We start from the raw sequence: 12110 nt of genomic DNA, 5'->3' as shown, positions 1-12110 counted from the left end.
ATCTGAGTAAATGCGAGGAGGTACATTTAACCATCATCATCTTCCTTTTACTACATTCTCTCTGGAACTTGAGACCCTGAGGCTTTTTTGCCTTGTGCTACTCTCATATAAGCACAAATCTGTAGGAATATCAAATTTTTCATATTAAGTGGCTTCTTTGTTGCATCTGATACAAGGACTGAAAAAATAAATCCAGTTCTACAAAGGAAGTTGCACATTATTTAAATGAAATCAAACCACTGCATCACTGTTTATAATGAGGCCTGTGACAATGCATTCTGTGCAAAATGTATGATTGACTTACTTTTGTATGAGATTATCAGGTGACTGGCCCAGCTAGAGCAGAGTCTTCACAGAGTGAATTGCGATGAAACTAGAGGCCACAAAAAAATAAAATAAACTTTCAGTTCTAAGAAGATGGATATAAATGTCCCTATGAGGCTCTTAAACACACTCACCATTTCACGTTTTTTTCTTGCCTTATTCCCTGTGTAATATGAATATTATATTAATAGCTACAGTGTTGTAAATGTATCATGTAGGGCCAAGAATACAAACTCAAAAGAATGAAAAATGCAAGAATTAAAGAAAAAAATATATTTAAATCCTTTTTCTATTACAATAGTGCTTTCCTCACTTTCATTAAAACTCAAGCCATGCTTCTAGCTAGAAACCAGAGACAATATTATTTATTTAAATATGACAGTATATCATTTAAATAAAATTGTACTGAAGAATTAGTGCATACCTTGACCTGTTTACAAGAACAAATCTTCTTTTGAGCTATGGTTGTAGGGCTAATAAGTACAAAATAAAATGCTTTTCAAATTAAAATACATTATAATGTTGTAGCATATTATTAAGGAAGGTGATTACATATGTATCCATTCTTAAGCCTTAATAGAAAATTTTATTTTAGAGTTCATGTCATGGATCTCAAGTATTAATATGATTGCCAATAACAGTAGTATTGGGTATTTCAGGAAATTTATCCCCCTGTGCAGTTCCATACATACATTTTTCATTGAAATCTCTGGAGTGTTAAAATAAAAATAGGGTATATTTAGGTAATAGTGGTTACTACTCAAAAACAATTGTCAAATATTAAATACATGGAACAACATAAATGTATTTTTCAAGATTTTTATTTCCTATGTGGGTATCTATCCATATAACTGAGTCTGCTTTTTTCAAAGTATATGAATGTGTGTACTGACAGTTTCTTAAAAAAAAAATTCTTGAAGGTTTGAAACAGTTGTAAGTTGAAGTTCATGAATTCTTATAAACTGTCAGAGTTACAATATCATATGTACAGCTTCTGTCAATTTTATTTCCTTTGTGCCTTAACCAGTATGGATCAAGAATCTTTTTTGATATTTATCTAAAACATATAATTCCTTTTAACAGGTTTCATGAGCATCTTAATTTACTTTTATACAATTTTATTAACAAAGGCATGCATTTTTAAAGTTATTAAGTATAATATTAATTTTGGGTAAAAGCCAAACAAAACAACACCAAAAAACCCTCCTATCAAAATCTACTTAATTTTATATGTTAGAAAAATTAAATGTCTACTTTTGTAGTACTTCAAAAGTTTTGAAGTAAGTCTTCTTCCTTCAATCCAGAGAAATTATTCCAGAGAAAATAGAATGGGTATGAAACCCAGTGATAAGTAATCTAAAGTATTGGTGTGAAAGAACACTATTCTGAGAGAAATACTACCTTTGTGGGAACTAGAGTAGAAATAAGACAATTTTTTCAAAGAGGACACAATATCTAGGTAATTAAATCTAAAATATATACAGTATATATTTTTTCACCATTATATTAAGACCATTTATTGTGTTGGCCAAAAGGTTCCTTCGGTCTTTAAGTAAAAATAAAAGACACATTTTTCATTTTCACCAAGAACTTTGTTGAACAACGTATTTACCCTTTTGTTCCACTACCTTCTGCCATTTTTCAGACAACTTCATAATTCCATCTTCCTAAAATTTTTATCTTTTTGAGCAAAGAACTGTTCCAGGTACCTCTTACAGTCTTCCAGGGAATTGAAATTTTTTTCCATTAAGAGAATTTTGTAAAGACTGAAATAAATGGAAATCTGAAGGTGCAATGTCTGGTGAATACGGCGGATGAATCAGAACTTCCCAGCCAAGCTGTAACAGTTTTTGCCTGGTCATCAAAGAAACATGCAGTTTTGCATTATCCTCATGGAAGATTATGCATTTTCTGTTGACTAATTCTGGATGCTTTTTGCCGAGTGCTGCTTTCAATTGGTCTAATTGGGAGCAGTACTTGTTGGAATTAATCGTTTGGTTTTCCAGAAGGAGCTCATAATAGAGGACTCCTTTCCAATCCCACCATATACACAACATCACCTTCTTTGGATGAAGACTGGTCTTTGTGTGGTTGGTGGTGGTTCATTTTGCTTGCCCCATGATCGCTTTCATTCCACATGATTGTACAGTATCCACTTTTCATCCCCCATCACAATTTGTTTTAAAAATGGAACAGTTTCATTATGTTTCACTAGAAAATCGCAGGTGGAAATATGGTCAAGAAGGTTTTCTTTCGCTTAACTTACGTGGAACCCAAACATCAAAGCGATTAACATAATGAAGCGTGTGAAAATGATTTTCAACGCTTGGTTTGGATATTTTGAGTATGTCGGCTATCTCCCGCGTGGTATAACATTGATTGTTCTCAACTAATGTCTCAGTTTGATCGCTATCAACTTCAACTTGTCTACCTGACCATGGAGCATTGTCCAGCGAGAAATCTCCAGCACGAAACTTTGCAAACCACTTTTGACACATTTGATCAGTCACAGAACCTTCTCCATACACAGCACAAATCTTTTTTTGTGTGTTTCAGTTGTGTTTTTACCTTTCTTGAAATAATAAAGCATAATAAGCTGAAAATGTTGTTTTTTTCTTCCTTCTTCAATATTAAAATGGCTACACAAAAATTCACCAATTTTAATGGTTTTTTTTTTTTAATGCACCCTGATACGACAGCTTTCACAATACAATCTAACAAAATTGTTTCGAATGAAGTTAAAGACAACTAAGTGCTACTAGAGCCATCTTACGGAAAAAACCGAATGAACCTTTTGGCCAGCCCAATATTTACAGTTACTTCACAGCATTTATCTTCTCTGTGTTGACTGAAAATGCAATTTTTTAAGAGAAGGGAGCTAAGCCTAAGATGGCTGAGAATCCAGGCCTTGGGGTCAATAATGAGGGTTAAAACATTCAGTAGAATAGTAGGACTAGGGCCCTTAGTTACAACTGAGGACAAAATGACAACCATATAGGAAGAAAAAAGATACTTCCCATCAGGTAACTAAATCTCCCAGTGAAAGATTGTAGCAGAAGATGTCATATTTGAAGAAGTTATCCAGAAGACTAATTCCTTTTTCTATGGTAAGACCAATTTCTTTTATTCTTTTCTTCAGTTGATTTTAAGGTTTTTGCTCTAAGGTGTCTAGCTTGAAAATAGTGCTCTGAAAGGTTTTAGATGACACGTTATACTTGATTGACACTTTCCTCAAAATTACCTATTAATCCATGTAACTACTGGTCTCAAATTTATTAGTACAAATTGGCTCCAAACGCAGAGCCATTAAGGCCAGGGACCATGTTTTAAGCATTGCTGTATTGCTACTACTGAAAATAGTGGATGGCACATCTCAGGGTCTAAGGCACCATGCATCAAATGGTAGTAACCCAGAGTCCATTCACTTTTTTTCTTTAATTTATTGACGCATAATTGATTTATAATGTGTTAATTTCTGCTGTACAGCAGGTGATTCAGTTATACATACATATACATTCTTTTTCATATTCATTTTAAATTTTTTAAAAATTTATTTATTTTATTTATTTATTTTTGGCTGCATTGGGTCTTCGTTGCTGCATGCGGGCTTTCTCTAGTTGTAGCGAGCGGGGCTTATTGCGATGTGCGGGCATGGGCTTATTGCAGTGGCTTGTCTTGTTGCGGAGCACGGGCTCTAGGCGCGCAGGCTTCAGTAGTTGTGGCACGTGGGCTCAGTAGTTGTGGCTCTCGGGCTCTATAGCACGGGCTCAGTAGTTGTGGTGCCCGGGCTTAGTTGCTCTGCAGCATGTGGGATCTTCCCGGACCAGGGCTTGAACCCGTGTCCCCTGCATTGGCAGGCGGATTCTTAACCACTGCACCACCAGGGAAGTCCCTTCTTTTTCATATTCTTTTCCATTATGTTTTATAAGAGGATACTGAAGATAATTCCTTGTGCTATACAGTAGGATCTTGTTGTTTATCCATCCTATATATAATAGTTTGCATCTGCTAGTCCCAAACTCCCAATCCTTCCCTCCCCCACCCCCATCCCTCTTGGGAACCAGAAGTCTGTTCTCTATGTCTGTGAGTCTGTTTTTGTTTCATAGACAAGTTCATTTGTGTCATATTTTAGATTCCATATATAAGTAATATTATATGGTATTTGTCTTTCTCTTTCTGACCTACTTCACTTAATATAATAATCTCTAGATCCATCCATGTTGCTGCAAACGGCACTATTTCATTCTTTTTTATGGCTGAGTCCATTCACTTTTGTTCCTTCTTTTTCATCTAGGAACTTTTCTATCTTCTTATATTCTATGTTATTCTTAGAGTCCCCAAAGTGTCACATATGCTCAAGGATATCCTCTGTGCTAAACTGGAGCATTCCCTTTGCATTTTTGTTAGGTGTTATCACCTCCGTTGTATACTACCATATTTTGTCACCTAGATTCTGACAGACATCATGTCCATCACTTGTTAAAGAACAGAATCTCCCATTAGGCACCTTATCACTACCAGATATTGCCAACACTAAAAGAATCCAACCTAGAAATAGCAAAGCAGACAAAGACTTATATAAATTAAAACTTTCATCTTATTAACCAGGTGGCCCCATTGTTTAGATCTTTCCCTCCCTATAAAACCCATAATCCTTAATAAATAGTGGGTTATCAAGAATGACAGGAAGATTAATCATCTAGCCATTTCCACAACATAAAGATGATAGATTTTGACATTTCCTAATGATCTTATCTTCTTGTGGAAGTTCAGTTTCTTATAACATATAGCACTTGCTAATTAAATTGGTTTAGGGAATATCTTCTGACAGTTTAGAAAGAAGGTTGAAAATCAGATCAGCATTTTCAAAACTGGTGTTGATTTGATACATGATAATAGCTGCTAGAACTTCATTTGATAGAAGGTAATTAGTTGTCATTTAAAAAAATACTCTTCGGTGAAATATGTTTGTGAAACACTGTATTATTATATATCTCCCTCCTGAATATTCAAAGTGAACATAAATAAAACAGTGGTTCTAAGATTTCCTACACCAGAAACATCTATTGACTTTTTTTTAAAAAAACATTCTATTAATTAATTAATTTATTTATTTTTGGCTGTGTTGGGTCTTCGTTTACTGTGCGAGGGCTTTCTCTAGTTGCAGCAAGTGGGGGCCACTCTTCATCGCAGTGCGCGGGCCTCTCACTATTGCGGCCTCTCTTGTTGCGGAGCACAGGCTCCAGACGCGCAGGCTCAGTAGTTGTGGCTCACGGGCCTAGTTGCTTCGCGGCATGTGGGATCTTCCCAGACCAGGGCTCGAGCCCGTGTCCCCTGCATTGGCAGGCAGATTCTCAACCACTGCGCCACCAGGGAAGCCCCATCTATTGACTTTAACACAGCATTTTAAAAACTTATTTGAGTACGGAAAATACTTTTGAATCATTGTTTCATGGAATGGGTATTAGCAAATTTTGGCTTAAAATGATGATGAATATGCTCAACAATGGCTAATATTAATAAAAAACATGAAATCAAAATTATACAATTTCTACATATAACCCAGGGAAAGGTAAAGATTCACATTATAATTTTCTAAAGTTTACAAATATAACAAAAGGGCTCTCTCCATAAATGTGAAGAATTGGGAAGAACTATGTATGTCTTGTAGAAGAAAACAGCATAAGGAGAAAAGTCAAGGTACATTTAATACAGATCTTTGCCCCTATTGGTTGTTTAAAAACACACATTTCATCTGAATACTCTTTTCTAGAGATCAGTACAACATACCAAAAATAAGGAGGTAAATCGACTCTCTTAGCATTTACAAGAGGATAAGGAGAATATATAGAATTTTATTAGATTTTTTTTTAATCAATACTGAAGATGGATTGAAAAGTATGAACAAAGACTAAAGGCCAAGAAAGAACAGAAATTATTTGGATTTTGTCAAAAGAGTGGGACAGAAAATGGAATCAGTAGTAGAAACCTGGAGAGTTAGTGAAACTCAGATCATGTAAAGTCTTGTTTATCATCCAGAGGTATTTGTTCTTTATTGTCAAGGCCTGGGAAGAAACTCAGGGGGTTAGTAGAAGGGCATGATCATATTGATTTGTAGAAGGATCACACTGAATGCATCAGACTTTAGTGCACAAAGGTAACCACTGAGACAGGAATTGTGGTTTGAGTGATGCTGAGGTATGGTTAAAGTGAGCAGTTGTGGGGACTGAGGAATAGGGGAACAGTCAGATTTGAGTTAGTGACTGGATGGATGATAGTACTATTGATGAAGGTAGAGTTAAGATGTGGAACAAATATAAGGTGAGGGGGGAATATGATATCCAGTAAGGTCAGGTTCAACTTTTAGTATCTTGTAAAAAATACAGATATGACCTGCCATCAGATATATGTGAGTATCTTGAAAGCAAGGTGAGAAATATAGGGTGCAGATACAATATTAAGAATAGCTAATGCAGAAGCAGCATGTGTCTGCACAGATAAAAAGCTAGCAGAGACAGATGGTCATATTGAGAAGGAACCATCATAGAGAGGAGAACCAGAGCATAAAGATATCAAGAATAGAGGAATATTCTAGAAGGTGTATTGTGAAGCAACCTCAACAAAGGGATCAAGTACAGTCAGTTCAGCAAAGGTTAGTTGAATTTGGCAATTAGAAACTCATTGCTACTTTGTATAAAGTATTCTGATATTGAAGTAAAGAAAAATTAAGTTGCAGGCCACGCTGAGCCGGCTCAGGGCTTTCCAAACACCAGGTCCCCTTATGTTCCTCTGCTGGGTCAGCTATGATAGCTATGAAGACCCTGAGCCCCAAGGCTGAGGTGGCCTGAGCCCAAGTGGCATTGGTGATCAACATCAGTGCAGTCTGGGGGCGCAGGACGTGCTGAGGACCCACTTGAGGCCTAAGGGCACCATGAAGATGCTTGTTTCTGATATTGGAGACATCGAGCTCACTAAAGATGGAAATGTGCAGCTTCATAAAATGCAAATTCAACACCCAACAGCCTCCTTAATAGCCAAAGTAGCAACAGCTCAGAATGACAAAACTGTCAGTGGTACCACTTCCAATGTCCTAATCATTGGGGAGCTCCAGAAGCAGGCAGATCTCTACATTTCTGAAGGTCTTTAGCCCAGAATGATTACAGAAGGATTTGAAGCTGCAGAGGAAAAGACACTTCAGTTTTTGGAACAAGTCAAAGTAAGCAAAGAGATGGACCAGGAAACACTTATAGATGTGGCCAGAACATCTCTACATACTAAAGTTCATGCTGAACTTGCTGATGTCTTAACAGAGGCTGTAGTGGACTCCATTTTGGCCATTAAAAATCAAGATGAACCTATTGACCTCTTCATGGTTGAGATCATGGAGATGAAACATAAATCTGAAACCGATACCAGCTTAATCAGAGGTCTTGTTTTGGACCATGGGGCACGGCATCCTGATATAAAAAAGAGAGTAGAAGATGCATACGTGGGATAATTATTGTGTGAAGAAACAGCTTTTTCATTCCTGCACTGTGATTGCCTCCAACATTCTACTAGTTGATGAGATCATGAGAGCTGGAATGAAGTCTCTAAAAGGTTGAATTGAAGTTTCCCTTGTATCATGAAGACTCCACAGAGTGATCTAAGAATATAGCTATGGAATTTTTATCCAAGCTTCAGATGATTTTCAAAGGATTTTCTTTTCTTTTCCCATATAAAAAAAGGAGATAACACTGGCACTTATTCAGATTCTGAAGTTCTGAAATTATAATTACAGTATTTTTTAAATTGCACTTCAGTGTACACATATACAGAGGCCATACTTACCCAATAAACAGGACATTTTGCTTTAGCTTCAGTGATATAAAAATACATGTTAGGTAAGCATATGTTATCTACCTTGTTATTAAATACTCCTTGAAAAACAAAAACAGAAACAAAAAAAAGAAAAATTAAGTTTCAATAAATTTAGCTATTGACCTTCCAGATTAAGTACTTTTTATAGAATTTTTTTTTTTGATGAGCTTTCTATAGAATTAACTGAAATTTAGTTTCTAGGGTTACAAAGTCTTCTGATATAGGAAAGTTTAGAAGATAAATTTTTCATTTATCTCTTTGTTATTTTGGTGAACAAAACTGGAACTGTTAGGCAAAATTAGAAATGTTAATTTAGAAGAAAATTACCATAGAAAACTTCTTGTTCAGCCTTTTATTTACAGATTAGGAAACTGATGGATGGTGATGTGGTGGAAATGGAAAACACACCTAACTTAAGTTGTCTTAATTAAATAACCCTTCTTAAGTAATAATTTAATATAGTTTGAGACAGGCTATAATCTAGTATTAAAATGTATAAGAAATACGTGTTTTTAGTTATGTTCACTGACACAGAGATTTGCCTCAACTCTGTAATAAAAATTGCATTTAATCATGACACTCTGTTGACATTTAGCAAGATGTCATCAAATAGGTAATTGAACTTAATCTTTTTCATGCTTTAATGTCATGGTGACAGTCTCAGTTGCACAGTGTGTAATAAAAATTAGAGATTAGAACTATTTTTTTCTGAATTTTTGTTCCTTCCAACCAAATGATATCAAAACAAATTAAAAAATAGAAAAATCACTACTACTGACTTGTAATAAATCTGGGCTTTATTTTTTTGTATTACTTTCTACTCGGAGTGATTTTTCTTTAGTGGAAACAAGAAACAATAAAAATAAAAAGAATAGATAGTCTTTCCCTGGAGTAGCCAAAAAGAGCAATTCACTGGTGACCACTGTAAATTGCTTTAGTACAATAAAAGATATTGATTCATTGGCACCACACAAAGAGTGAGGACTTACAACCGTAAAATGCTAGGAAGAGTTAGGTGATATGATATAAGGAGAATAAGTTCAGTAGTAAAATGGAATAAGGGAAAACACTAATATAATATTCTGTGGTGTAAAACTTCAGACCTGATGCAATATTTAAAAGTAGCATGATTAAAAAATATGCACTATAGATAACATAAAGTACAACAGCAACAGTAAGCCAAAAACAAAGGGAGAAAAAGGATCCAAACTAGCAGACCAAAAATAGAAGAGGATTACAGTTATGGGAATTGAGAATGAAGAGAGAAGCTGAGCTGAACAAGACTGACAGCAAAAGGATAATGAGAGGTGAAAAAGTTGAGAGGCAGTGCAGAGGGAAAGCAACAAGCTAACAAGACAGAAGGGAGGAAGCTGGTTGCAGAGTAATCAAAGAGTAGCAGCTGTATGATGACAGGAAAGATTGACAGTAAATCACACAAAAGGCGAAGGGGAAAAACCATCAGTCGGAAACACTGGTTGATGTTGGAGGGGGAAATGTTGGATTTGTTTGAAAACAAACCAATCTTTCTTCTAGTAGTGGAGAGACAAACAATATCATGTGTTTCTTAAGGGTTTGCTGCACTGATACATTAAACTTGGTGTCAAATTTCAGTAAAATGCACATTTAGAAAATATACTTATGAGCATATCTGGCATTTATTTTTGTGCATCTGCAAGATTTTGGTGGTTGTGTGTTACTAAGCTCTACTAAGGAAGCCATGAGTTTCAAGGTAGTTGAATGGGGAATTTGAAATTTGTAAGCATGTAAAAATGATTAGGTACAGTATAGAATGAACACTTAATCAGTTAAATTTCCCCAAAGTAAAATAGTTTGACAGAGCTACTAAATTAAATCTGAACCCAAGAGATCAGTTCAATTAGATTAGTCTGCTTCTGGTTCAGACTGGGGGTGAGAGAAGGTTACAGATGACACTTTCAAACCTTAAATGAGTCTGATTCGTCTGATGGAGTTGACTACTTTGTCCTGGTGAAATTCTCTCTTTTCATGGCTTGTATCACACTGTTATTTTGTTGTTTTATTTTTTTTTAACTCCTTCCCACTCCTACCTCCTTCATCTCACTCTCTCTCTATATATGGAGGTATTTTCAACCCACTGTCTTTATATTCTCTGCCCTTCAAGCTCATCTACTTTTAGGAATGCAGTACTTAATCTAGGAAAATAACTCCAAACTCTGTATCACTCACTAGCTGTGAGCTTCCTCTAGATTTTCCCACAGAGTAGTGGGAAATTTCATTTTTCTACTTTGCTGTCTTGGCCACAATATAGCTGATTCTGAGCTTATTTTCCTTCACATTTTTTTTTCTATTTATTCTGTGTTCTATTTTTACCCTTTTTTTTTTTTTTTTTCCTTCTGTTAATGACACGAGTGTCATCTCAACTGCCCAGACTTGAAACCTTGGAAAACTTTTCCTTCACCTTACCCCTCACAAGTCATGGGTTATAAGGCCTTTCAGTTCCCCACAGTAATGCCACATATGATTCATTCATGCATTCATTCAGCAAATTCAACCTATTATTTTCTATGTAATTTTGATCACTACCTAGTAGCTGGGATATTGTTTCAAATGTCCCGTCCACATACCTTACCCCTTGAATTTTCTAGTGATGAAAAATAAAGAATAAAATATAGCAGTTTAAGTAGTATATGTTTCTCTTGGATGACATGTGAAAGTAAGCACATCTGTTTCCTCAAGCTCAGTAAAAAGCCACTCATTTCAAAACTTTGTTTGTAGCAAATTCTGGTTAAAAATAAGTTTTTTCTAGAGTTGTAATCCATTAAGTTTCCTGAACGTACTGAATAACACCATTTTAAAATATTCTGTCAATCATCAAATATGACCAAGCACTTGGAGCCAGGACTCCATGAAATGCCCTGTATGGCAGGGCTGAGGGGTGATACATGTTTGAAAGTCTATCTTACTCTCCAAAAATCCCTAAAACGCAATTTTTACAGCATTCTTTTAAAAATGGTTTTGCATGACCCAACGCTCATAGTCAAGTATGCTTTCGAAATATCACTTGTATTTTTTTCGCTTTCACCTCAGTAAAGCAGAAAATAATAATAATGAAAGAAAAGCAAAATAATGCTTGCAACCTCAACACTCAGGGAAACATTTTGAGTCTGAATGGGTCATGTTTTAGATTAAACAATCTGTAATTCCTCTAACCTTTCTATGTAAGCAGCATTTTTGAGCCTATACATTTGTCTAACTAACTCCCTCCTTTCCTCCTGGAAGTCTTTCCACTCACATGTTTTGTGGATATTGGAATGGGGCACGATAGTCTAATATGGTTCTGCCCTTCCCATCTTTGTGTTTCACCTAAAACCCCTCATTTGAACGATCATGAGAGCCTCCTGATGTTTTCTTATGCTCTGGTTTTCCAATCCAGTCCTGTATTGTCTCTGGATTTATCATAGTATAAAAGTAAATTTTGTTCCATTGTTATTTCGAGCACACAATAAATGAACTAAATGACTGCCTAGATGTCATTAAATTCTTTAAATATCAGGAGCATTTTCTAGATACATTCTACAATTAAGTATAACAAGTATTTACTAGAAAATGGAGACACTGAAGGATTAAATATATTGATAAATGGACAGTAGTTTTCTCCATTAGTTTTATCTAGTCAACTTGAAAAGACTGTCTGTAATTGCCTATGCTTGTTTCAATGCTCCAAAACAATTTAACTATTTTTGTCACTTCTACAATAATTTCCTGTTGACATATCAGGTGAAAACACAAGAGTGAACTCAAAGGTCAAGAAAGATTATACTGTTAGAGTATGGTTCTGGCACAAAAACAGAAATACAGATCAATGGAACAGGATAGAAAGCCCAGAGATAAACCCATGCACATATGGTCACCTTATCTTTGATAAAGGAGGCAAGAATATACAATGA

The 12110-nt window shown here is 35.4% G+C and overlaps 1 pseudogene; it reads left to right on the top strand.

Annotated features, from left to right (window-relative positions):
- The first annotated feature begins 7127 nt into the window (after positions 1-7127).
- On the top strand, positions 7128-7822 carry LOC118884064 (annotated as a pseudogene).
- The last annotated feature ends 4288 nt before the right edge of the window (positions 7823-12110 follow it).

This window comes from Balaenoptera musculus, chromosome 18 (genome assembly GCF_009873245.2).
Source record: "Balaenoptera musculus isolate JJ_BM4_2016_0621 chromosome 18, mBalMus1.pri.v3, whole genome shotgun sequence".
In the NCBI taxonomy this organism is placed as follows: domain Eukaryota; kingdom Metazoa; phylum Chordata; class Mammalia; order Artiodactyla; family Balaenopteridae; genus Balaenoptera; species Balaenoptera musculus.
The sequence above is the reverse complement of the archived record's forward strand: the minus strand, read 5'-3'. Positions and strand labels throughout refer to the sequence as shown.